Here is a 26,395-nt window from a genome sequence, read left to right as displayed (position 1 = left end):
GCGGGACCTACAGTCTCTGTCACAGGTGGGGCAGATGGTGGTTGAAGGGGTGGGTGGGTGGGGTGCTTGGGTTGACGTGCACTCCTTGCGCTGCTTGCGCTTGGCTTCCGCTTGCTCCCGGCCAAGAGACTTGAGGTGTGCGGCGCCTTCCCGGATGCTTCTCCTCCACTTTGTGCAGTCTTAGACCAGGGATTCCCAGGTGTCGGTGGGGATGCTGCACTTTTTCCAAGGAGCCTTTGAGGGTGTCCTTGAAGCATTTCCTCTGCCCGCCTGGGTCTCTCTTGCCGTGTCGGAGCTCCGAGTAGAGCGCTTGTTTTGGGAGTCTTGTATCGGGCATGCGGACGATGTGACCCATCCATCGGAGCTGATCGAGCGTGGTCAAAGCTTTGATGCTGGGGATGTTGGCCTGAGTGAGAACACTGACATTGATGCGCCTATCCTGCCAATGGATTTGCAGGATCTTGCGCAGTGCTTTGAGGTGCCTGCTGTACATGGTCCATGTCTCTGAGGCATACAGGAGGGCAGGTATCACTGCTGCCCTGTAGACCATGAGCTTAGTGCCAGGTTTGAGGTCCTGGTCTTCAAACACTCTCTTCCTCAGGCGACCGAAGGCTGCGCTGGCACACTGAAGGCGGTGTTGGACTTCATCATCGATGTCTGCCCTTCTTATTCGTACTTCAGCATGGTACCTCCTTCACCTCTTTCCTTCTCTTTAACGCCATTTATGTCGAATGAACGCCATTAGTGCCAGGCACATGTTTAATCCTCTCGCTGATACTAACCTACATTTAAATTTCAACAAAGCGCACATCTGCTTTTCATTTTGTATCTAAGCAATATAATTTAAAGCGTTCAACTTTCTGCGAATGAAGTGGACACTTAAGCACACCAAGTCATTTCTGTATTATGTGGTCATTGCCACAAGCTGTTTAAACGTGACATTCCACAGAGACTCGTTCAGTAACCCCATTCCCCCCACAACCATTTTTAGCTACCCCTTCCTCTTGCATCTTCTTGTCTCACACATCATCCCTCACTTTCAATTTTGGTTGGAGCTGTGATTTCAGGTCTCTGCCAGTCCCATCGTATAAAGTCACAACACAAAAACAGGCCATTCGGCCCAACCAGTCCATGCCACTCTCCATGGAAGCAAATAACTGGGAGGTTATGCTTGAACTGTATAAAGCACTGCAGCGTGCAGCTCTGGCCACCACATTACAGGAAAGATGTGATTGCACTAGAGAGGGTACAGAGAAGATTTACGAGGATGTTGCCTGGGCTGGGGGACGTTCGCTATGAGGAAAGATTGGATAGGTTGGGTCTGTTTTCTTTGGAACAGAGGAGGCTGAGGGGAGACCAAATTGAGGTGTATAAAATTATGAGGGGCCTAGATAGAGTGGATAGGAAGGACCTATTTCCCTTAGCAGAGGGGTCAATAACCAGGGGGCACAGATTTAAAGTAATTGGTAAGAGGTTCAGAGGGGAGTTGAGGAGAAATTTCTTCACCCAGAGGGTGGTGGGGGTCTGGAACTCACTGCCTGAAAGGGTGGTAGAGGCAGAAACCCTCATCATATTTTAAAAGTGCTTGGATGTGCACTTGAAGTGCCGTAACCTACAGGGCTACGGACCAAGAGCTGGAAAGTGGGATTAGGCTGGAGAGCTTTTTGTCGGCTGGCCGGCACGGACACGATGGGCCGAAACAGCCTCCTTCCATGCTGTAAATTTCTATGATTCTATGAAACAGTCCTAATCACGTTTTACCTGCCCTGTCCCCATATCTTCATCTACCCACCCAATCTAATCTTCAATGTTGACAACGTTTCTGCCTCAATCGCTAACCCTGGACGTGAATCCCACAGCCTCAAACTCCCTGTGTAAAGAAGTTTCACTTGCTCTCTGTTCTACATTTAATCTTGTATCTTTGGCCTCTCGTTCTCGACTCCACAACCATTGTTCCTTCTTATTTGTTTTTTTGGTGCGTGGTCCCTTTAAGTGGCTGCGCGGCCCATTCAAATTTTTGCGTTTTCGCAGTTACTCTCCTAAAAGCCGGAGAGCAGCCTGCACGGGATCGCTAGACCGCTGCGTGGCTGCACAGCTTAAGAACATAACATAAGAACATAAGAAATAGGAGCAGGAGTAGGCCATACGGCCCCTCGAGCCTGCTCCGCCATTCAATAAGATCATGGCTGATCTTTTACTTCATCTCCACTTTCCTGCACTATCCCCATATCCCTTGATTCCCTTAATATCCAAAAATCCATCAATCTCTGTCTTAAATATACTCAACGACTGCGCCTCCACAGAGGGAACGTTGCCCACAACGATTGGAAACAGTCTGTTTCTATCTCCCCTGATGCAGCCTTTCATAATTTTAAACACTTCTATCATATTGCTCCCTAATTTGCATTGTTCTAATGAAAAAACACAATCTTTCAAATCTTTTGTTGTATTTGTATTTCCTTATACCAGGCGGCATCTTAGTGAATCCGTATTGTACCCTTTTGAAAGCCTCACTATCCCTCCTATAGTGTGGAACTCCAGTATTGCACACAGTACAGTAACTGAGGTCTTATTAAGGTTTTATATAGGCTCATTATCGTCATTACCTCTTGTGATAAAACCAAGCTTTTTTTTTAAGGCCTTATCAGCCGGAGGTGCTATGAGCCTACAGACCCACATCCCCCTGATCATCCGCAGTTCCGAGCCTACTTCCATGAAGAACATAAAGACTGCTGTTACTTTTTTAACCAAAAAATATCACCTCACACTTACTGATATTGAATTCTATCTGGCACTTTTTAACCTATTTCCATTTTATCACTCTCCCTTTGTAGCTTTCTGTGGTATTATTAATAATTAACTGTACTTCCTATTTTGGTATCATATGCAAAGTTTGATACTACACCCTCTAGGCCCATGTTCAAATCAGAGGAAAGGACTGTGGTAAACCACTGTTATACCTGCCTGTATGAGTGTTTGTATTCCACTGTGTACATGTCTGTACATGCCTCGGCTGACTCCTCCCACGAGTCCAGGTATAAAGGTGACTGCTCCACAGTCCCTCTGTATTCTGGACTGGTCGACCACTCGAGGCACACCTTCATTCTCTTGTTAATAAAAGCCTGTTAGTTACTCGCTTAACCTCAGTCTTTTGAGTAATTGATAGCGCATCAATTTTATTAACAAGATTTTTTATAATGGAGGAGATCCTCACACCAGCATGCCTGGACTTAGACCATCGGGAGGCGGATGCATCCACCAAGTTTGCTCACTGGCTTAAGTGCTTTGAAAAATTCCTGATCGCCTCCGCTGCAACGGTCAAATCGGATGAGGACAAATTGGATGTCCTGATCTCCAAAGTGAACCACCGAGCGTACTCGGTCATCCAGGACGCGACCTCGTACACGGCTGCTCTCAAGCTCCTCAAGGACCAGTACACGCGCCCAGTGAACGAGGTGTACGCCAGGCACCTCCTGGGGAGTCGTAAACAACAACCTGGGGAATCGACCGAGGAATACCTTCAGGCACTGTCTGTGCTTGGCGGGCCTGTGGTTGTAAGGATGTAAAGGCCGCCGTGTACACAGAGGAACTTATCCGGGACGCTTTTGTGGCGGGCCACAGGTCCAATTACACCCGACAGCGACTGTTGGAGCAGAATGACCTCGACCTCAACAAGGCCTCTGAACTCGCACTATCATTGGACGCAGCCTACCGGGGCATGGATGCCTACTCCTCTGCACCGTGGACGCCGCGGGGAACGACAGCCTGGGACACGGTAGGACCGTCTCATAGCGCCGTGCCACCCCAGCCACATCCCAGCAACGGCCCAACTACTGCAGCAGTGTCCCAAGGCCAGAAATGCTACTTCTGTGGCCAGGCGAAACACCCCAGAGCGCGCTGCCCGGCGAAAAATGCGATCTGCTCGGGCTGCGGGAAGGGGGGACACTACGCCAGCATCTGCAGGGCCAAAGCCACCCCGAATCCCAGCAGCGCCACGTGTGGGCCGTGCGGGCCGCCATCTTGGGCCTCCCCAGCCATGTGCGAACCACTGGAACAGCAGCCATTTTGGACGCCTCCAGCCACATGGGGATCATGGACGCCGCCATCTTGGACGCCAGCCGCCATCTTGGCCTCCAACACCGCCTCATCTGATACCCGCAACAACACACCGACCCCTACGCTGGCCTCCGTTACGCTGGACCAAGCGAGACCGCACCAACTGGCCCGGTCCACAATGGACATTAAGGTAAATGGTCACGAAACAATCTGCCTTTTTGACTCTGGGAGCACGGAGAGCTTCAACCACCCCGACACGGCGCGGCGTTGCTCTCTCCCAGTCCTGCCTGCGCACCAGCGGATTTCTATGGCCTCCGTGTCCCAGTCGGCGGACATTGGCGGCTACTGCGTGGTGACACTCTTAGTAGACGGGACTGTGTACGATGATTTTAAACTTCTGGTCCTGCCCCACCTCTGCGCTGCCGTCCTACTGGGGTTAGATTTCCAGTGCCACCTTAAAAGTGTTACGATGGCGTACGGTGGACCCCTCCCCCCACTCACAGTCCGCAGCCAGCAGCTTCCAAATTGCCCGCTGCGCACCAGGTGCAACCTCTCCACACTCAGAGTCACCCCCCCCCCAACTGTTTGCTAACCTCACCCCCGACTGTAAGCCCATCGCCACAAAGAGCAGGCGATACAGTGCCGGGGACAGGGTTTTCATTAAAACCGAAGTGGAGCGGCTCCTGAAGGAGGGGATTATTGAGGGCAGCACCAGCCCCTGGCGAGCCCAGGTTGTGGTCGTTAAGACCGGCGAGAAGCAGCGCCTGGTCATCGACTACAGCCAGACAATAAATCGCTACACCCTGCTGGACGCTTACCCACTCCCCCGCATAGCTGATATGGTCAACCAGATCGCGCAGTACCGCGTCTTCTCGACCATTGACCTGAAAACAGCGTACCACCAGCTCCCTATCCGCCCTGAGGACCGCCAGTATACTTGTACCGGCCCGGGAAGCTCAATGAACCCCCGGATGCTCTATCGCGTGGCACCTGCGCCAGCGCGCAGATCGATAGACTGCGGGCCCTCCACAATGACCTCTGCCACCCGGGGGTCACCAGGTTCTTCCACTTCATCAAGGCCCGCAACCTGCCTTACTCCATTGAGGAGGTCAGGACCATGACCAGGAACTGCCAAGTCTGTGCTGAGTGCAAACCACACTTTTATAGACCAGACAGGGCTCACCTGATAAAAGCCACTCGCCCCTTCGAGCGCCTGAGCGTTGATTTTAAAGGGCCTCTCCCCTCCTCCGACCGTAATGTGTACTTTCTCAACATTATTGATGAGTACTCCCGTTTCCCGTTCGCCATCCCCTGCCCGGACATGACCAGTGCCACGGTCATTAAATGTCTAAACGACCTCTTCACCCTGTTCGGTTTCCCCAGCTATATCCATAGCGACCGGGGCTCATCGTTTATGAGCAACGAACTCCACCAGTACCTGCTCGCTAGGGGTATTGCCACAAGCAGGACCACCAGTTACAACCCCCGGGGGAACGGGCAGGTGGAAAGAGAGAATGCGACAGTTTGGAAGGCCGCCCTGCTAGCCTTAAAGTCTAGGGGCCTTCCGACCTCCCGCTGGCAGGATGTGCTCCCCGATGCGCTCCACTCTATTCGGTCACTGCTCTGCACTGCCACTAACTCCACCCCTCATGAGAAAATGTTTGTCTTCCCAAGGAAGTCCACATCGGGGACATCGCTACCGCCATGGCTGACGTCCCGAGGGCCGGTCCTACTGAGAAGATACGTGAGGACCCATAAAATGGACCCCCTGGTCGAGAGGGTCGACCTCCTCCACGCCAACCCCCAGTACGCTTACATTGCGTACCCGGACGGGCAGGAGGACACAGTCTCCATACGAGACCTCGCACCCTCGGGGGCCCCAGTAACCCACTACCCACTACCACCACCCCCACGATCCAATATCCAACCCCAGCAGCCTGGGCCCTGCGACCCGCTCGACACCCACGGGGACTACACACCAGTGCCCCAGCCTACGCGGGACTCGACGCCGGAAGCTTCACTATCCCTGCCGTCACCACGTCGATCACAGCGGCAGACAAGACCTCCGGAGGGACTCCAATACACAAACTTTTAATACACTTCACCCTGCCGGACTCATTTTTAAACCAGGGGTGAATGTGGTAAACCACTGTTATACCTGCCTGTATGTATGTTTGTATTCCACTGTGTACATGTCTGTACATGCCTCGGCTGACTCCTCCCATGAGTCCAGGTATAAAGGTGACTGCTCCACAGTCCCTCTGTATTCTGGACTGGTCGACCACTCGAGGCACACCTTCATTCTCTTGTTAATAAAAGCCTGTTACTCGCTTAACCTCAGTCTTTTGAGTAATTGATAGCGCATCAAGGACTTGCAATGATATCGCGCCTTTCACAATCTCAGGATGTCCCAAAGCACTTACAGCTAATTAAGTATTTTTTGAAGTGTAGTCATCGTTGTAATGTAGGGAAACAGCAGCCAATTTGTGCACAGCAATCACCCACAAACAGCAATGAGATACAGATAATCTGTATTAGTGATGCTGGCTGAGGGATAGGTATTGGCCAACACACCAGGAGAACTTCCCCTGCTCTTCTTCAAAAGTGCCATGGGATCTTTTACACCCGAGAGGGCCTCAGTTTTAACATCTCTTCCAACAGTGCAGCACTCCCTCAGCACTGCACTGATGTCAGCCTAGATTTTTGTGCTCAGGTCTCTGAAATGGGGCTTGAACCCACAACCTTCTGACTCAGAGGCAAGGGTGCTACCAACTGAACCTAGTGTCCACAGTGAACCGTCTGGCCCCAGAACTGAACCCTGTCAGACACCAACAATTCTGAAAAACTGCCCTTAACTCCTATTCGGTTTTCTCCATTCTAACCAATTTTAATCGAGGTTGCTATCCTCCCCCATGTTCCATACCTCTTAATTTTCCTGAATAATCTTCCGTGTGGTACCCTGTCAAAGGATTTCCTAAAGTCCATGTACACTACATCCATTTCAGTTCCTCCACTTACCATGTGTCTCCTCAAAGAATTCTATGAGGATTGTCACGCACATTCGTCCTTTTCTAAAATCCATGCTTGCTAGTTCTAAATATTTTTGTTTTACCTCAATATTTGGCAATTGAATCATTAAAGACTGGAAAATTTTCCCGACCACAGACCTGTAATTTCCTGAATTAGCTCCATCCCCCTTTTTTTTAAATGGGTGCTGCGTTGCACCCATCTTCAGCCAGAAGTGCCGAGTGGATGGTCCATATCGGCTTCCTCCTGAGGACCCCACCATCACAGAAGCCATTCTTCAGCCAATTCGATTCACTCCACGTGATATCAAGAAACGGCTGAGCGCACTGGATACAGCAATGGCTGTGGGCCCCAACAACATCTCGGATGTCGTGCTGAAGACTTGTGCTCCAGAACTAGCCGCGCCTCTAGCCAAGCTGTTCCAGTACAGCTACAACACTGGCATCTACCCGGCAATGTGGAAAACTGCCCAGGTATGTCCTCTCCACAAAAAGCAGGACAAATCCAACCCGGCCAATTACCGCCCCATCAGTCTACTCTCAATCATCTGCAAAGTGATGGAAGGTGTCATCAACAGTGCTATCAAGCGACACTTACTCACCAATAACCTGCTCACTGATGCCCAGTTTGGGTTCCTCCAAGACCACTCGGCTCCCTACCTCATTACAGCCTTGGTCCTAACATGGACAAAGCAGCTGAATTCCAGAGGTGAGGTGAGAGTGACTGCCCTTGACATCAAGGCAGCATTTGAACAAGTCTGGCATCAAGGAGCCCTAGTAAAACTGAAGTCAATGGGAATCAGGCTGGAGTCATACCTAGCACAAAGGAAGATGGTTGTGGTGGTTGAAGGTCAATCATCACAGCCGCAGGACATCGCTGAGGAGTTCCTCAGGGCAGTGTCCTAGGCCCAACCATCTTCAGCTGCTTCATCAATGACCTTCCCTCCAACATAAGGTCAGAAATGGGGATGATCGCTGATGACTGCACAGTATTCAGCACCATTCGCAACTCCACAGATAATAAAGCAGTCCATGCCCGCATGCAACAAGACCTGGACAACATTCAGGCTTGGGCTGATAAGTGGCAGGTAACATGCGTGCCACAGAAGTGCCAGGCAATGACTATCTCCAACAAGCGAGAGTCTAACCACCTCCCCTTGACATTCAATGGCATTACCATCGCCGAATCCCCCACTATCAACATCCTGGGGGGTCACCATTAACCAGAAACTTAACTGGACCAGCCATATAAATACTGCGGCAACAAAAGCAGGTCAGAGGCTAGGTATTCTGCGGCGAGTGTCTCACCTCCTGACTCCCCAAAGCCTTTCCACCATCTACAAGGCACAAGTAAGAAGTGTGATGGAATACTCTCCACTTGCCTGGATGAGTGCAGCTCCAACAACACTCAAGAAGCTCGACATCATCCAGGACAAAGCAGTCCGCTTGATTGGCACCCCATCCACCACCTTAACATTCACTCCCTCCGTCACCGGTGTACCGTGGCTGCAGTCTGTACCATCTACAAGATGCACTGCAGCAACTCACCAAGTCTTCTTCGGCAGCACCTCCCAAACCCACGACCTCTTCCACCTAGAAGGACAAGGGCAGCAGACGCATGGGAACACCACCTACTCCAAGTTCCCCTCCAAGTCACACACCATCCTGACTTAGAAGTATATCGCCGATCCTTCATCGTCGCTGGGTCAAAATCCTGGAACTCCCTACCTAACAGCACTGTGGGAGTACCTTCACCACACAGACTGCAGCAGTTCAAGAAGGCGGCCTCTGACACACATCCACACCCAGTTGAGCCCTGAAAAATGCGGCAGGAATTTCCTTGGTCATTCTTTCAATTAGCTGCCGTAACTTTGGTGGAAAATTGGCGGAAACCCCAATTATGCGTCAATGCAGGTTTTCTGCTGAAGTTACAGTGGCTGGTTGGGAGAATCCTGGAGGAAAGTCCTGGTGGTAAAAGTATTAGGGCCTCAGCAATTTCCCTCGTGATCCTACAATGTATCTCACTGGGCGCTGGCACCCTGTCTCTGTTTATCCTAACTAACTTATCTAGAATTTTCCTTTTATCCAACATAGTAATCGCTCATCTGGCTCTCAACCACCTCAAGGTGCATCTTCTTTCTGATATCCTTTTAGTAAAGACCGAGGAAAATGCTTATTAAATACCTCTGCCATTGTTTGATCATCTTCTACAGATTGACAAACCTCACATCTCAGGAGTCCCAGCTTGCTTTAAGAATGTATCTTGTAAAATACGTTACTGTTCCTTTTGATCTTTCTTTGAATTTGTTTCCTCTTACTCCCTCTTGGCTTTCCTTATCCCACACTTATTTTCTCATATTCTCCTTTAGCTGTATCATTATTATTATTCTCATGATACCGAGAGTGTGGGTCACTGGGCTCTTTATTTATCCGTGGCATCCTAAAGTGACTAGTAGTGTCCTTCTTTTGGAAAGGAGTTTATTTAGTCGAAAGCTTGGCATTCATTTCCTAAAAAGATCCCATTGTTGCTCTGCAGTCCTGACAACACACAGCAACTACCTGGGGTCAGTTTGCCCTGTAATGTTTGCCACCTTGGCAACAAGTCTAGGGCCCACCTTGCCTTGGCCTACATACCAAGGGAACTGGAGGCACTGACCCAAATCTGCTCGCTGGCACGACAGCTTACAAACCAAATCTACTGGGCCAACCGGCCGTCCATGGAAGTTTTTTTTTTAGGTTGGGCCTATAATGAACAGTGTCTGGACAGGGGTCTGGATGCATTCATTTCCAGGATCGCTCGTCTTGTTTTTTAGAAAGGCAACCGATTGCCACAGGGTTGTCAACCCTCCAGGATTGTCGTGGAATCTCCAGGTATTAACGACTGATCTCCAGACGGGAGAAAAACCACGGGGCATTAAAAAAAAAGTTTTTATTAAAGTTTCTTTGAACACTTTTGTTTACCAGTTATAACAATATGGGGCTTGGGAAAAAGGCTGTTTGACTGACAGTCAAGAATCATTCAATCGAACAATAAAGCATCTATTCACTTTCCAATTGGTCGCGGGAAGGCAATGTATCGCGCGTCGGGCGACCAATGACAGGAGTGTGGAGGAGGGGCAGTTGGAGGCTAAAGGTCATGTGATGACACCGCCAGGCATATTTCCAATCACGGTTGGCTTACAATTCAAAATGTTGATGAAAGCTGGATCATTCTTAGGAATGCTGCACATAGATACATTATCACTCCTGTAATTTTTACATAAAATTTACAGCTCAGAAACAGGCCATTCGGCCCAACTGGTCTGTGCCGATGTTTATGCTCCTCACGAGCCTCCTCCCACCCCTCTTCATCTCAGCCTATTAGCAGAATCTTCTATTCCTTTATCCCTCCTGTGCTTATCTAGCTTCCCCTTAAATGCATCTATGCTACTCCCCTCCCCTACTTGTGGCAGCGAGTTCCACATTCTCACCACTCTTTGGGTAAAGTAGTTTCTCCTGAATTCCTGATTGGATTTATGAGTGGCTATCTTATACTTACAGCCCGAGTTATGGTGTTACCTGTATCACTACCCCTTCCTGGTCACATGACACGATGTACCTTCCTCATCCTGTCACATGAGAGTACCAGAGTCACAGGCGGGGGTGGGGGGGGGCGTTCAGGCAGTTAAAACACCCTCAGACTTTCGATGATTTGTTTTACCGCACCGCTCCTTCCTTCGAAAGAATGTGCCTGCGATCGCTTGATAGAAACACGGAAACAACTGATGTTCTTCCAGAGCTGGTCAGTCCTGCAATTCAACCATTGAAACCAATAAGTTGGCCGTACACTTCGAAATGTTCACTGGGATATTGCAGTGAATGGTAGGGAAGTTATTGATAGACCAGCGACACATAACCGGCACTGGGACTTCACGCTTTAGAGTTTATGTCCAACAGACTGTTTTTTCTTTCATTTGCTTTATTTGAATTGTTAGTTTAAGGGAAGTAATAACATTTCTATTTGAACCTTATTACGAAATTCCTATTTAAAAGAATAGGGGGGAAAATTGGCTCGCCCTGAAAAATTTAGCGCCACCCACGCCCGAAATTGAGTGGTAGCGCCCCAAGCAGGAGGCAGGGAGCTACTGAAACTGCTCAACAGGAGTGCCGGGCTGCCCGATCGTGGCCGGCATCCTGCGTGGAGGTGAAAGGGGGCAGGTGCTGGCAGGTGGCCGAAAAAGAATGACCGCCCGGCACCTGCCCATTAATTATTGCCCCGGCCGCAAACACGGCCCCCTTACCCTGTCAGACACAGCGTCTGGCGGTAGGTCAGGGGGCGCGAGCCAAGTTTGCGGCCGGGGCACGAGCCGTGCGCTGTGCATGGGGATGAAATTGCCGGAGGCGCAGCGCCGCCGGGCATTACCGGCTAGCACTGCCGCTAACCTCGCGCTGAATTTCGCGGGAGGCGTCAGCGGCGCTGTGCCCGGGTGCTAGTTGCTTTGTGCAAAGCAACCAAATTTTTCCCCTTAGTTCTTTTGAAGTGCTTTTGTTTGGTCTGACAAGTTCATGCTAGAAGGCCGCAGTAGGGGACCGGAGAGAAGGGAGGGAGGGGGGGATTGATCGGGGGTTGGCCTGGAGAGCGAGGGGGGGGGAAGCCTTGTGATCGGGGGTGGGGAGCGGCCTGCTAATCGGGGTGGGGTGGGGTGGCCGGCCTGGATATTGGGAGGATCGACCTGGATATCAGGGGTTGGCCTGGACATAGGGGCTGGGGGGGTTATCGGATCGAGAGTGGGGATCCAGCGGATCACAGGGAGTGAGGCCGGCCGTGGCAGGGTAACTCGGGGGGGCCACGGGAGAATCACTCCTGCTCCTCCTGGCTCACAGGCAGTGCTGGAAAAGCATTTAACTGCTGGATCTGGCCGTTCTCGCCTCCCTTCAGCTGCCGGGTTTCCCGAGCCCTGGGAAACCCGGGCCGCAGCCATTAAATCTAAAAGTCTGCTAAAATCTGAGGCATGCCACCTCATTAACACATTTAAATGACTGGTCCGCCTCTCAAGGGCCGGTTACCCACCCGCCCCGCCCAACCCGCCACGGTTAAACCAGAAGTAGGCACGTTCGTGGCGGATTGGGGTCGAGTTTCAGTTTTTTAAGAATTTAGCCCCCTGTCCCTCTCCCACCCATCCTGATGGGGAGGGGGGCGGCGGGGGGGATGGGGGGCTAAAATTCCCTCCCCACCCCACAGCCTGTTGGGTTTCTAGTGAAACGCTGGAGCTGGTGGTTCCATCCTTTTCCAGTTGGATGCTGTGCCATTTTTTCAATGAGTAAGGGGAAAACCCGTTGAGACTCAGAGGCGGACTCGGCCGCAATGCTACACGAGCAAGCGTTAGCCAGTATGCTATGGTACAAAGTGCCTAATAGCCCACTTATTCACAAGCCTGCGCTGCATATCTGCAATAAATTGTCCTTCAGCCAAGGCTTTTAAAGTGCGTCCGGTTACAAATACAACTTGCTGAAGCCCACATGCACCGGGGAGACACAATCTGAAACTGTCACACTGTCATTGACACAAACTTTGAAAATGCGACCTGTGTGAGCCGCAAGAAATCAGTTCAACGGTGCGTGGCTTCAGCATTCGGTGGCAGAATCAGGCGGAGTCCCCAACACTTGAGTAGCTCATCGCTGATGCTCAGTGTCGAGGTTCCCACATGAGGAATTAGCCCCTTGAGCGAGGTATCAGAGGGTGGCCGGTATTTGTCAAACCACAAGACACGTTGAGTCAGTGCCTTCAGGAAATGAGGGGAAAAAATAGTAATTGGCTTTCGATTTCCTGATCAATATCTTGTCGAGGGTCAAATTTCCCTCGATAAATGCAAGTCTTATTATTTCTTTCTTTCAATCATAACCGACGGAGGAAAATGTGTCCAGTTCATGTCCCGATCAAATAATCTAATATGTTTAGTCCTATTAACTCCACAACGTTTCAAGAATGTAAATTAAAGAGGGTTTATACATGTCAGCATATGTTAGTGTCCATTGGACTCTGTCCATGTCACTCCCAGGACTCAAGCAATGTTTGGTCATTCGTTCAGGCCCTAGCATTATCGCAGCAGCCATTTCTGTTTAATTCAGGGTCTTTAATTCTGTTCCGAGGTCATCTTTACTTAAATGTGTTACTCTGCCCATGTCACTCCCTCCTGCCGATCCATTGTTCTCTGTGTATCAGATTAATATAAGATGGCGTCAATATCAGAGGACAGACCAACTCATTATTACTGTGCTATTGTTTCCGCTAATGCTGCATTGAAGCAATGATACGATTGCCAAGATATAACTGATATCAGCCTTGTTAAAAGCACAGTCTGATCTCTGGCCACTCTTGTCCATGTGAACTACCCTAATGTGCAGTTCATAATATATCTGTCTTGTGACATCAGTGGCAAAAATATCATACCTTTGTAAATAAAATGTAGCAATATATTGAGTCATAGGGGGTGATTTTCTCAATGGGGAGCTTTTGGAGGCGGGACTCCCACTTGTCGGGTTTCAGTTCAGTCCCGCCTCCATCAGCTTCTGGCCAACCAGCGGGATTTTCCCCTGATTGACCTCGTTAAGCCCGCCCGGCAGGCTTAGCAAGCCAATTAGGGCGGAGCTGGTTGCAGAGAACGTCAACGTATGATGTGTCATCTGTCAAGAATTTTTGAAAGAAGAAATGTCATTGTTTGACAGCTCTGTGAAGCTGTCAAACACTGACATTCTGTGTAGTTTGATGCGGTCTTGCATACAAGACCTCATCAACCTTCTTTCTTTTACAGAAATGAGATGTTTGTTGCATCTGAGAATGCAACGGCCATCTCTCATCTGCAACACGGAGGTCCGAGAGTCTCCGTATAGAAACCGACTGAAGCCTTCAGGAAGAAATAAAGGTAAGTACACTTTTACTAACAGTTAGGACTTACCTGTTAGGACTTACAGACTCACCTTTCCACTCTTGCACCCATCACTTAACTTCACAGCACACTTTTGCACCCCATCCCGCCCGACCCCCGTAGACCCAGTACTCGCCTCGCTGAGCTGGCGGGTTTTGCAGCCGTCGGGAAGCCCGCACTTGTGAGGGCAAAAAGGGGATAATCATATTTCCTGCCTGTTGACTACCTGGCGAAGGACGGCAACCCACCTCCTGGGAAGATGGCATGTGTAATGTATATACCTTTAAGGGGGGAACTACTTTTTACAGCTCATGTATACTGCAGTACCGGCAGTGACCACACCTGCATATAGCACTGAGTAGTAATCTGTACAGACCAGTTCCCGTGTGAGCCACGTTGAGTAAACACCTGTTATACCATTCTCCTGCAGTCTGTGTCTTATTATACACAGACACAACAGCGTGGAGGCGGGTAGGGGGGCGCGTTTGCCACCCGCCCCCAAATTCTGCCATTTTCCCGGCAGTCCCGCCTCCATACCCGCCTCCTCGGGGCTGAGAAAATCACCCCCATAGAGTCATAACGGCACAGAAGGAGGCCACTCGGCCCATCGAGTCCGTGCCGGCTCTCTGAAGAGCAATCCAGTCAGTCCCATTTCCCCCGCTCTATCCCCGTAGCCCTGCAAGTTTATTTCCCTCAAGTGTCTATCCAGTCTCCCCTTGAAAACATGGAGTGTGTCCGCTTCCACCACTTCCATCGGCAGCGAGTTCCAGGTCATCAGCATTCGCTGCGTAAAAAAGTTTTTCCTCGTATCTCCCCTGTATCTCCTGCTCAAAACCTTAAATCTGTGTCCCCTAGTCCTTGTACCATCAACTAGTAGGAACAGCTTTTTCCCGTCTAGCCTATCCAAACCTGTCATAATCTTGTACACCTCTATCAAATCACCCCTCAACCTCCTTTGCTCTAATGAAAACAAATCTAACTTCTCCAGCCTGTTCTTGTAGCTAAGATCCCCCATCCCCGGAACCATTCTGGTAAATCCCATATAACACAGCACAGGGTCCACACACAAATCAACGAGGTGTAGAAGGTATTGAGGAAGATTTGTGTGCTGCAAAATTAGGTATGTATTAATGATTTTGAAGAAAGACTTATATTTCTATAGCGCCTTTCATGATCACCGGATTTCCCAAAGCACTTCACATGTGCACTCACGATGCACCAATAACATTGGCCCAGAAATTCGGGTCGGGGGCTTCCCGCGGGTACAAGCCCCCGACCTACACTCACCTAGCGCGCCGGCCGTTGAGGCCTGGGTCTGCGTGGATTTCCTGTCTGGCCCGGTCCAGCTCCCGGCGCGCTGTGCTTGCGTGACCCAGCAGCGTAGTTAGTGCGATGTGTCGGCTGGGATCACGTGAGCACTGGGCAACCAATCGGAGGAGGGAAAAGTCCATTCATGAGTTTGACAGAAAGACCTGTCAAACTCATGAAAACTCCGGGCGCCCAAAACAGTACTTAACCTTAAAATAAATTTGAAAAAAACATCACACTATTTAAATCAACTATAAATAACATTAAATAACTATTTTAAACAATAATTTTAATTTTTGAAAAAAATAATTTTATAAAAAATCGGGGCTAAAAATACACTTACCTTACTGTAAAGTATTTAAAAATAATAAACCTGTGGAAAAAATGTTCTAATTTTAATTAATTGACCACTTACCTTTTAAAATGAAGTCCTTACGTCTGGTTTTTAAATGTGCAAAAAGTCGAGGCCTTCACGCACGGGCAAACCTGTAAAAAAAGAGGAAGTTCAACGCGCACGCGCAGACTCCTGCGCGCACGCATTCGACCTCTGAACCCCTTGGTTCAGAGGATCGGAAATGCCGGTTTCCCGCGCATGCGTAGTGCATGCAAGAAACCGACACTTCTATCGGGTCCACGCGTGAGTACTCCGTCCGTACTCACGCGTTGGGACCCGAATTTCTGGGCCATTATTACTTCAGATCATTGCCCTGTTAGGGTGCAGAGAACAATGGAGCCTGTACCCCTTAGTCTACTGGGTGAAGGATACAATGGACCCTATGTCCCTGGGCCTATGGGTGGAGGGTACAATAGCACTTGTGTCCCTTTTCCTGTGAGTGGAGATTACAATGGACCTGTGCCCCTTGGCCTGTGAGTGGATGGTACAATGGAGTTTGTGCCTCTTGGCCTTTGGGTGGAGGACACAATGGAGCTGTGCCCCTCGGCCTATCATGTGAACAGCACTGTATGATCTGTGGGCTTTTGAGTGTCAGTTGGAGGGCACCTTTGGGATCTGTGTCCTTCTGCCCCAGTTACTACTTCAAGTGGTTAGCAGATGGAACCTGTTTTTTGGTCAGTTTGTTCAGAATACAATATTTACCTGTTGTGTCCTTCTCTGAACTCTGGTTTTTTAATAAGATTACATGTACTGAAAGTAAGCACAATTCACCCTGTACATTGTCATAATTATTATATATTATTTGTTACACTTTAAACTACAAGTGAGACAGTGGTACTCCAACACTTACTGCTAGTAACATACCTTCCATTCCCCAAACAGTGAATTCTCAATCTCAACTGTGTCACCAGGGGAATGAGAGGGTGTAAGCAAGGGATTTCCCACGGGGAAAGAGGGAAAATCAATGGGCAGGTCAACCCTGGGTTCCTCCTAGTGTTGGGTAACGGAGCAATGTGACCTGCCTGCAGCCTGGACCAGGAGTAAAATACAACATGGAGACAGCCAGAAATGGAGAGGGAAAATAGCTAAAAAAAATAGGAAGACTTGCATTTCCATAGCGCCATTCACGACCTCAGGACGTCGCAAAGTGCCTTACAGCCAATGAAGTACTTTTTGAAGTGTTGCAATGTAGGAAACGCAGCAGTCAGATTGCGCACAGCAAGCTCCCACAAACAACATTGAGGTAAATGGCCTGTTAATTTGTTTTAGTGATGTTGGCTAATGGATAAATGTTGGGCCAGGACACCGGGAGAACTCCCCTGCTCTTCCTTGAATAGTGCCGTAGGGTCTTTGGTATCCGCCCGAGAGGACAGATCGGTTCAACGTCTCATCGGAAAGACGGCACCTCCGACAGTGACTTCTGCTGTTCTGGCAACATTCCTCCCTCAATCAACACCACCAAAAAGAGATTAACTGGCCGTTGATCTTATTTGCTGTCTGTGTGATTTTGCTGTGTGCAAATTGCCAAAAACAACAAATGGCTTCACTTCAAAAGTAATTCAGTGTCTGTGAAGCAGCTTGGGACATCTGATGGAAGTGAAAGGTGCTATATAAATGCACATTCATACTTTCTTTAGCATTGCAGGAAACCACCCAGGGATCCCATCAGTGTGCAGGGGGCGCTGCCGATTTGTATTATAACGAGAGGGTTTATTTAGCAACAAAAGGTATTTTCAGAGATTTTGAGCTGGATTTTGCCAGTGTGGGCGGGCTGGAGCATGTCAGGTGGAAATCGTGTCAGGACCCCGACTCCTAAGTGAAGTATTGAAAAAGTGGGATTTTCCCCTAATTGGGCAATTGATTTCCTGCGTGTGGGAACCCCTGGCCCAATGAGTCTTTTCAGACAGAAAGTCGCCTCCGATGACGTCATCAATGCTGCTGGATTTAAGGCCTGCAAGCAGTCTTGCTTCTTCTGGAGACTGCAAAGGCTCTGCAATTTATATGAAGGAGTTGATTTCCCGACAATGTCAACGATCAAGCAAAAGTGTGCACCTCGGTTTGATGAGCTCTCCCTCCAAGCTCTGGTGCACGGAGCCAGATGTAATAAGGAGGTGCTGTTCCCTTCCTCAGGGAGAAAAAAAGCCACCCCAGCAGACAAAAGCTGTGCGGCTGCAAGTCGCTGAGGAGGTCAACTCCATTTTGCTGAGCCGCAGAACCTGGCTGCAAATCAGGAAGAGGTTTCATGACCTTCTCCGCACAGGAAAAGTGAGTATGACTTTCCCATCACCCTCAATCTGATCCCCATCACCTCTCCTCACCAGCACTCTGCTTTGCCAACCTCTTCCTCCACATCCCACTTGACACTTACATCCCTGCACCCTTACCCATTCCCTCTCTCTCTATGGTCACATTCACTTAACTATTCGACCATGCAGCCCTCACACTCTCTCACTGTGATGCAATGACAACAACAACTTACAACACACAGGGAGGGTCCTTTGTATCCTTCTAAGCATCGATGCTATGGATTCTCTACACTCACTCTTTCATTCTCATCAAACCCCACTTGTGTCCCTCATTGCAGGAAAAGAGAGCCCACAAAAAGAGGGAAAGAGCCATGACAGGAGGAGGGCCACCCTCAGTAGCCCAGCTCACCCCCTGGGAGGAGGCGGCCCTGGAAATCACTGGGATCGAGGACGATATCCAAGTGGGGGATGGACAGATGGGCGCATCACAGCAAGCTGGTGACAGAATAGTTTGGCATCTCTCTCATTGACATTGCATAAGTCACTGATAATGATTCTGATGCTCTAACAGATTGACTTATGATCATCTGCACTATTCAATATGCGTGTAACCTTGACCTCACATCTCTAACTCTTTCCTTTACTCCCCCACAGGACCATCGAAAGCCCCCGTCCCCACTGTCCAGGAGGAACAGCCTGAGCTTCCAGACTCCTCAGAGGAAGCTACAACCTCTGAGGGCGCAGCGTCAGCAGAATTCATCGCACCCAGCACCAGCGCAGACACTCACACCTCGGTGGGACCTTCGCGAGATAGAGTAGTGTTGCCACCTGGTGTATCACAGCTCACAAATGAGCATCAGCAGATTGTGGAGACAGGGTCAGCAGTGGAGAAACCTCATCGGAGGGTGCAGGGCGCTCCCAGCTCAGCTCAGCTGCATGTCGACCCTGTGCCTCCGGATCCACCCAGAAGGAGAGTGGTGCTGGAACTCCAGGAACAGGTGCAGGAGTCTCTGGCAGGTTTTGTCTCCAGGGTCACTGCGAGTGTGGAGCGAATGGAGGAGTCCATCGCAAACATGAGCAGAGCCTTTGTGGAGGCATTGGCGCATGAACGCATCACCGCAGAAAGGATGGCAACCTCCGTGGAAAGGATGGCTAACTCCGTGGTAAGGCTGGCTACTGTAGAGGAGAGGATGGCTACGGTAGAGGAGAGGATGGCTACGGCCATGGAGGAGCTTAGTCACCAGGGTATGGAAAACATGGTAATTGTTCAGACTAGAATGACATCTCTTGAGGAGCGATGATCAGACATTGAGCATACAAACCAGACCTTCATGGAAATCCTCTAGAGTAGGACTTCCAGTGCAGAAACGGGTCCTCATGGGCCCCCTGAAGTACAGCAAGGTGCTGTCAAACCACTTGCTAGCTCTGAAGTGGGGCTGACCCACGAGAGGGATGTTGGTGGCAGAGAACAAGGAAGTGGGGGCTCCTCTCCAAGCACTCACATGACCATGCCACTGCGGTGCCCTCGCTCAGAGCCCCACCAGAGTCCCCACCCAACTGAGATGGGCGTCTCAGCCCCTGCACAGCTGCAGGAGCAGCAGACTGTTGCCGAGCCCTCACAAGTTCGCCACCCCAGAGGACGGCCGCCAATGGCGTCGAGACAGGAGCAGCAAGAAAGTGAGCAAGGAGCCTCCACATCTGCTGAAGCCACAGGGGAAGCACCATGTAGGAGCATGTGTAAGAGGAAAATAAAGCATAAGTAGTCACAAGGGTAGTCACTTGGGTGTTCTGTTGTATTTTTTTTGACAAGCCATCCATGTAATGTTATAAACAGATTTGATGGCAAACTGTTGCAGTTGTGGCCTGTGTCATTTCACAAATGGGACTCTCACATTGAGGGCTTAGGGTGCCTTGCAATTGTCAGTATGGTGGTCAGAGCGATAGGAATCCGCAGGCTCTTGTCCATTGTGGATGCTCTGGTAAGAAGGTGCGAGATAAAAGTGTTTGATTGTGCAGGCTCACCAAATCTGGCCAAGATGAGTGCGTCCCTTGCATCCCGGGCAGCAATGTTGTCGCACGCTGGCACCTTCTGGCCTGTGCAGCTTCAGGTGGGTGACTAGCAGCTTGGCGCTCCTGTTGTTGCTCCTGCTGTTGGTGGTGCTGTTGTTCAGGGTTCTGCTGCTGCCGCAGCTGGTCTTTGTCCGAATCTGATGTCCAGGAGGAAAGGAATTAAATAGTCGTCATGCTTCTGGTATATGCCTCAGTTGAGGAAGCGCTCAGTCAAGGTAGGGAAAGGGGTTTCCCAGGAGTCCACACTGGAGATGGGTGTCAGGCTCCAAACTTCCACAACAATGAGTAGGCCTGCTAAAAGCTCGTCCAGACCTGAGACAACAAAGTTCTGCCACCTGCAAATGATCATCGGTGAAAACTCCTTTGTAATGGTGAAGCTGCAGCTGTTAGTAAGCAATCCAATTGTGAGGCCGCCAGGATTACCTGGCGTGTTCCAGAGGAGGCGTGTAGGATGGGGGGAAATGTCTAAAAATCGGAAAGGCCTCTCAAAATGGGATAATAGAGGCAATTAAGGGGCTGTTAAGGGCCTTAAGGGCCTATCCCACCTCTTGGAGGTGGGATGGAAAGGGGGTCAGAAAACACGCATTTGGGAAAATTGCTCAGAGGCGGGATCGGGCCCGCCCGCCATTTTTGGTGATTTTACCACCTTGCACGCCTCCAAACCTGCCTCCTTGCGCTTGGCAAAATCGAGCCCTTTATTTAAAAGTTAAAAAAAAAACAAGCACTGGATCTCTGCAGTTGGCCTCATCATTCCTGCGTTAGGGAGGGGAGAATCAGCCAGGGTTCCTGCTCCTGATCGCTAGCCAGTGGCTTCTGCTGCTAAAGTGCACCTGTGTGGACCCAGGATGAGAACAGGATTGGGTTGAAAGAAAAAGAAAGAAAGACTTGCATTTATATAGCACCTTTCACGATGACCGGACGTCCCAAAGTGCTTTACAGCCAATGAAGTACTTTTGAAGTGTAGTCACTGTTGTAATGTGGGAAATGCAGCAGCCAATTTGCGCACAGCAAGCTCCCACAAACAGCAATGTGATAATGACCAGATAATCTGTTTTTGTTATGTTGGCTGAGTGATAAATATTGGCCAGGACACCAGGGAGAACTCCCCTGCTCTTCTTTGAAATAGTGCCTTGGGATCTTTTACGTCCACCTGAGAGAGCAGACGGGGCCTTGGTTTAACGTCTCATCCGAAAGACGGCACCTCCGACAGTGCTGCACTCCCTCAGCACTGCACTGGAGTGTCAGCCTAGATTTTTGTGCTCAAGTCTCTTGGAGTGGGACTTGAACCCACAGCCCTCTGACTCAGAGGCAAGCGTGCTACCCACTGAGCCACAGCTGACACACTTTGGGCAGTGATGCCCTCTATGTTCGAAGAGCCAAGGTAAGTGCAAATGAATGAATACATGGGCAAGGTGCCGAGTAGCTGGCAGCACCCATGTACCACACCACTGCATGGACTGAGTGCCTTCAGGAGAGAAAATTCACAGAAAAAAAGCCCCAAAAGAAACCAACACCGAGCACTTTTTTGGACACATCACGGTTACATCTTATACTCAGCGTCTGCGTATGGTTTTTATCAATGTCCGCAACCAATTAACTTGATTTATTATGCTACTGGCACAGACTTCCTTCACATGTCATGTGGTTTCTCTCTACTGTAAACATTAATACAGAACGCAGGCACTCCTGTTTGTAACTGTATTCATCTCGGAGTGAGGGCGGTAATCCATCAGTTGGCACAAGGGAGAGTTTTTTTTAAGCCTGGAGGACTCCAACTGGGAGAGAATTCCTTCATAAAGGAAGTAACATAAGGTCCAGTAACTCCGTGTGGGATAGTTCCTGATGTAGGAAAGAGGTCAAAAAGCATTTTATTTTAATAATGAAAAAATATTGTCCATGGAAAGGTCACACATCTTAACTGTGGTTAAAATCCAGAGTTATCGAACCATCTCTTAGTCATTCTTTCTATGGGGAGAGTGCTGAGAGAGTGGGAATAATTGGACAGCTCCTTCAAAGAGCCGGCACAGGGATGATGGGCCGAATGGCCTCCTTCTGTGTTGTGAGATTAGATGATTTTCCTGGACCTCCATTCCCCTTATAACCAACAAGCTTTTAAAAGCCAAGCTTGTCATTCTCTTAAACTGATAACGGGATTCGATAGGGTAGCTACAGAGAAACTATTTCCTCTGGTGGGGGAATCCAGAACAAAGGGGTATAATCTTCAAATTAAAGCTAGGCCATTTAGGAGTGAAATCAGGAAGAATTTTTTTCCCACACATAGGGCAGTGGAAATCTGGAGCTCTCTCTTCCAAAAGGCTGTGGATGTTTTTTCTAGACTGAAATTGTGATATCCGAGTGGTAAGGTCAGAAACTGAGAGAAGCGAGATATTAGGAACAAAACCCAACTGTTTATTTACACGGTGTAGCAGAGAGACATAGCTCTTACAAGCTGGAGGCAAGCACACAATTCTTACTGCACGAGCCAAGATGGAGGATGAACCTCTGAGTCATACCCATAATGCAATGCCACATTACCGTATAAACTGGTGTACCAGGACATTGAATACATGACCCATTACCTTAAATACTGGTGAATGGGAACCCTTAATATTTGGCTCCATCTGGTGGATAACTTAAACATTACATCCCAGATTACTATATCCCTCCCCTCTTAAGTTGAACATTAATTTCTTAACAACATTCTTAAAAAGTCCCATAAGGAAACTCCTTTAACGATAGTCCATACTGAACGAATCTAGCAGGTCGTTATCAATCTCTCTGGCGGCTTGTGAGTCCTTGGTGAACGTCTTACAGTCAAGTCCCTGCTTGGTTGTGGTAGAGCCACCTGCTGCTCCTGAGCAGTACTCAGAGTATCTGACTCTGCTACGATGGTTTCCTCTTGACGAAGGGGTCCAGGTGGAACTGGCTCTGTTCGTGGTGGTGGTACCACCGATGCATTTGGATAATTGGGGGCCAACTTGTCCTCCGACATCTCCTCTGGAACCTCCAGTTCAATTTCCCCTTGTCTGGTCAGTATCTGATCTACATGTCTGCGTACTACCTGACCAGTTCCCACCATGACCGTATATGATACTGGACCGGTCATTGAGTCTATGACGCCAGGAATCCATTTTGGACCATAACTGAAATTCCTGGTAAGGACCACATCTCCTTCTCCAAAACTGCGGCTCTTTGTCCTTCTGTCATGGTTCTCCTTTTGTTTGATTTGTCGGTTTTCCACCTTCCTTTTTAGGTCTGGGTGAACCAGGTCAAGAGTGGAGCGTAGTCGATGTCCTAACAACAGCTCAGCAGGAGAGAGTCCTGTGGTAGATTGAGGTGTTATTCTGTAGCTGAACAGAACTCGTGACACCTTGGCTGCCAAACTCCCTTCCACACTTTTTTTCATCACCTCCTTAAATGTTTGTACGGCTCTCTCCGCAGGTCCATTTGAAGACAGATGATATGGAGCTGAGGTCACGTGCACTATGCCATTGTTTCTCATGAATTATTTTGTTTCTGTACCCACAAAACACGTGGCATTGTCACTTACTACGATCTCCAGCAGCCCTTGATTACTAAAACTCCTACGCAGGCAGTCTATAGTAACAGTAGATGAAGCAGAATTTACAGGATAAACATCCATCCATTTGGAATGGGCATCAATGATTATAAGGAACATCTTTCCCATGAATGGACCTGCATAATCTACATGTAATCTTCTCCATGGTTTATCCGGCCACTCCCAGGGGTGGAGAGGAGCCGCTGCTGGTGCCTTCCTGTGTACTTGACAAGTGCTGCATGTCTTGACTAGATTTTCTATCTCCTCATCTAGCTTTGGCCACCACAAGTAACTCCTTGCCAAGGCTTTCATACGCAAAACTCCAGGATGACACTGATGTAGTTGCCCTAGGATAGACTGTTGTGCTGGCTGTTGAATAATCACTCGTGCTCCCCACAACACGCAACCATCCTGCACACCCAGCTCTGTCTTCCTGACACTGTAAGGTATGAAATCAGTCCCTTCCGGATGCTGTGGCCAACCCCTCATCACATATTCTCGGACTCTAGACAGTACTGGATCTTTACCGGTCCATGTCCTTACTTGTTCCGCGGTCACAATTGCCGTGTCCGTGTCCTCCAACATCAAAACTCTGTCCTCTGGAGCTGCACGGATAGGTGTACCTGGCAGTGGAAGACGACTCAAGGCATCTGCGTTCCCATGGTACTTGCCCGCCTTGTAAACGATGACATACTCATATGCCCTCAATGTCACTGCCCACCTCTGGATCCGGGGTGACACCATCTGTGGTACTACTTTCATTTCATTAAAAAGAGATAGAAGAGGTTTATGATCAGTGCATATGGTGAATTTCCTGCCATATATGTACTTGTGAAACCTCTGTAACCCAAACATTACTGCTAACCCCTGTTTATCTAACTGGGAATAGTTTATTTCCGCCGGTGTCAGAGTTCGAGACATAAACCCTATTGGTCTTTCTGTTCCATCTTCCAAGCTGTGTGACAGAACCGCCCCCACCCCGTGAAGCATCACAAGAGAGAATGATGTCTTTCTCTGCATTGTAGTGAACCAGCACATCCGAGGACAGCATCAGTTTCTTGGACTGTTCAAATGAAACCCTCTGCTCCTCTTCCCACTGCCACTGTGTCTCCTTGTGCAGAAGTTTGTGAAGAGGTGCTAACACTGTTGCCAAGTTTGGTAAAAATCTGTTATAATAGTTTAGCAGTCCCAGGTAAGCTTTTAACTCAGTCACATTGGTAGGAGCTGGGGCCTCCTGCAGTGCTTGTACCTTCTCTTTGATTGGATGGAGCCCGGTGGTGTCCACTCTGTGTCCCAGGAACACGGCCTCATTCCCCAGGAAAGTGCACTTACTCCTCTTGAGCCGTAACCCTGCCCTCTCCAATCTTTGTAGTACCTCTCTCAGAGTGCTCAGATGCTCCTGGTCAGTTCTTCCCGTCACCAGAATGTCATCCAGATAGATTGAAACATGTGGGATCCCTTGCAGTACACCCTCGATAGTCCTCTGGAAAATAGCTGGACTAGATGAGACACTGAATGGTAAGCGGTTATAGGTAAACAAACCCTTCTGTGTATTTATGGTTACATACTTCTTGGATTCCTCATCTAGTGTAATCTGCAAGTATGCATGACTCATATCCAGCTTCGTGAATTTCTTCCCTCCAGCCAGGTTTGCAAAGAGATCCTTTGTTTTGGGAATAGGATACTGTTCTAGTTTAGACACCCTATTTACTGTCAATTTATAATCTCCACAGAGTCTTACCGAATTGTCCGGTTTTAAAACAGGTACAATGGGAGCTGCCCATTCTGAACATTTCACGGGTTCCAGTATGTTCTCTCTCAAAAGACGGTCAAGCTCAGCCTCTACCTTTGGCTTCATGGCATAAGGCACAGGTCGTTGTTTAAAAAACCTTGGCAGTGCCTCCTTGTCTACATAAATCTTAGCTGGGGGGCCATTAAATGTGCCAAGTTCTTCCTTGAACACGTTCTCATGTTCAATCAACACTTCTTGCAAAGACAACTGTTTGCCTCCCTCTATTTGATTTATTGCTCCCCAATCTAATTTAAGTTCTTGTATCCAGCCCCGACCTAACAGGTTTGGTCCGGAACCCGATACTACAACTACAGGTAGCTGTTCCACGGTGTCCCTGTGTTGCACAGTTACAGTAGCTGTACCCAATGTCGCCACTCGTTCACCAGTATATGTTTTAAGCTGCATAGAGCAAGACTTTAACTCTGGAACTTTTGCACGGTTCCACAATTTTGAGTACTCCTCCCTGTTCATTATGGTTACCCTGCATCCTGTATCCATTTCAAAGTTGACCTTAGAGTCATTTACTGTCAGTTGCAAAGTGATAGGATCCACTTTTGGAATGTTCTCTACCATACTATGCATTATGAACATGTCGTCGTCTTTCTCAGCTTCTCCGCTGATGTGATGTGCTCCCTGTTTTTTCACTTCTCTTCCTAGGTTTTGCTTTCCTCTCCCTTTTGGTTTGTATTCCTCCACGGTTGCCTTTGCCCTGCATGCACATTTTATATGTCCTTTTTTCCCACACTTGTGGCACTTTTCCTCCAGAAACCTGCATTCCCTCGCCAGGTGATCGCCATTGCATCTATAACATGCCTTTACATGCTCACGTTGTGGTTTCTGATGCATGTTTAACTTGTGCACAGTAACCTGACCTGCAACTTGCTTTGTAGCAGCCCAGTCTGAACCTTGTATTTCTTTTACATCTCGGTTCGCTGTCTCTATGGCTTGAGCAAATTCCAATGCTTTTTCATATGTAAGCCCAGTCTCGGACAATAATCTCCTCTGCATTCGATCAGCCATTATCCCGCAAACTAGCCTA

At 49.0% G+C, this 26,395-nt stretch overlaps 1 protein-coding gene and 1 long non-coding RNA gene across 6 annotated transcripts in view; one reads left to right on the top strand and one right to left on the bottom strand.

Moving 5' to 3' along the window:
* The window catches only part of LOC147098540 (uncharacterized), a 41,132-nt gene extending 25,772 nt beyond the window's left edge, over window positions 1-15,360 (bottom strand). The window contains exon 1 of the long non-coding RNA XR_015074190.1: window positions 15,275-15,360. This is a non-coding gene — a long non-coding RNA (uncharacterized LOC147098540). The remainder of the gene's footprint in view (window positions 1-15,274) is intronic.
* The window catches only part of ptpn20 (protein tyrosine phosphatase non-receptor type 20), a 505,217-nt gene that overhangs the window by 148,652 nt on the left and 330,170 nt on the right, over window positions 1-26,395 (top strand). The gene's annotated exons all lie outside the window — the stretch shown is intronic.

This window comes from Somniosus microcephalus, chromosome 29, assembly GCF_052327205.1.
Source record: "Somniosus microcephalus isolate GS21.2 chromosome 29, FLI_Smic_1.0, whole genome shotgun sequence".
NCBI lineage: Eukaryota > Metazoa > Chordata > Chondrichthyes > Squaliformes > Somniosidae > Somniosus > Somniosus microcephalus.
The sequence above is the reverse complement of the archived record's forward strand: the minus strand, read 5'-3'. Positions and strand labels throughout refer to the sequence as shown.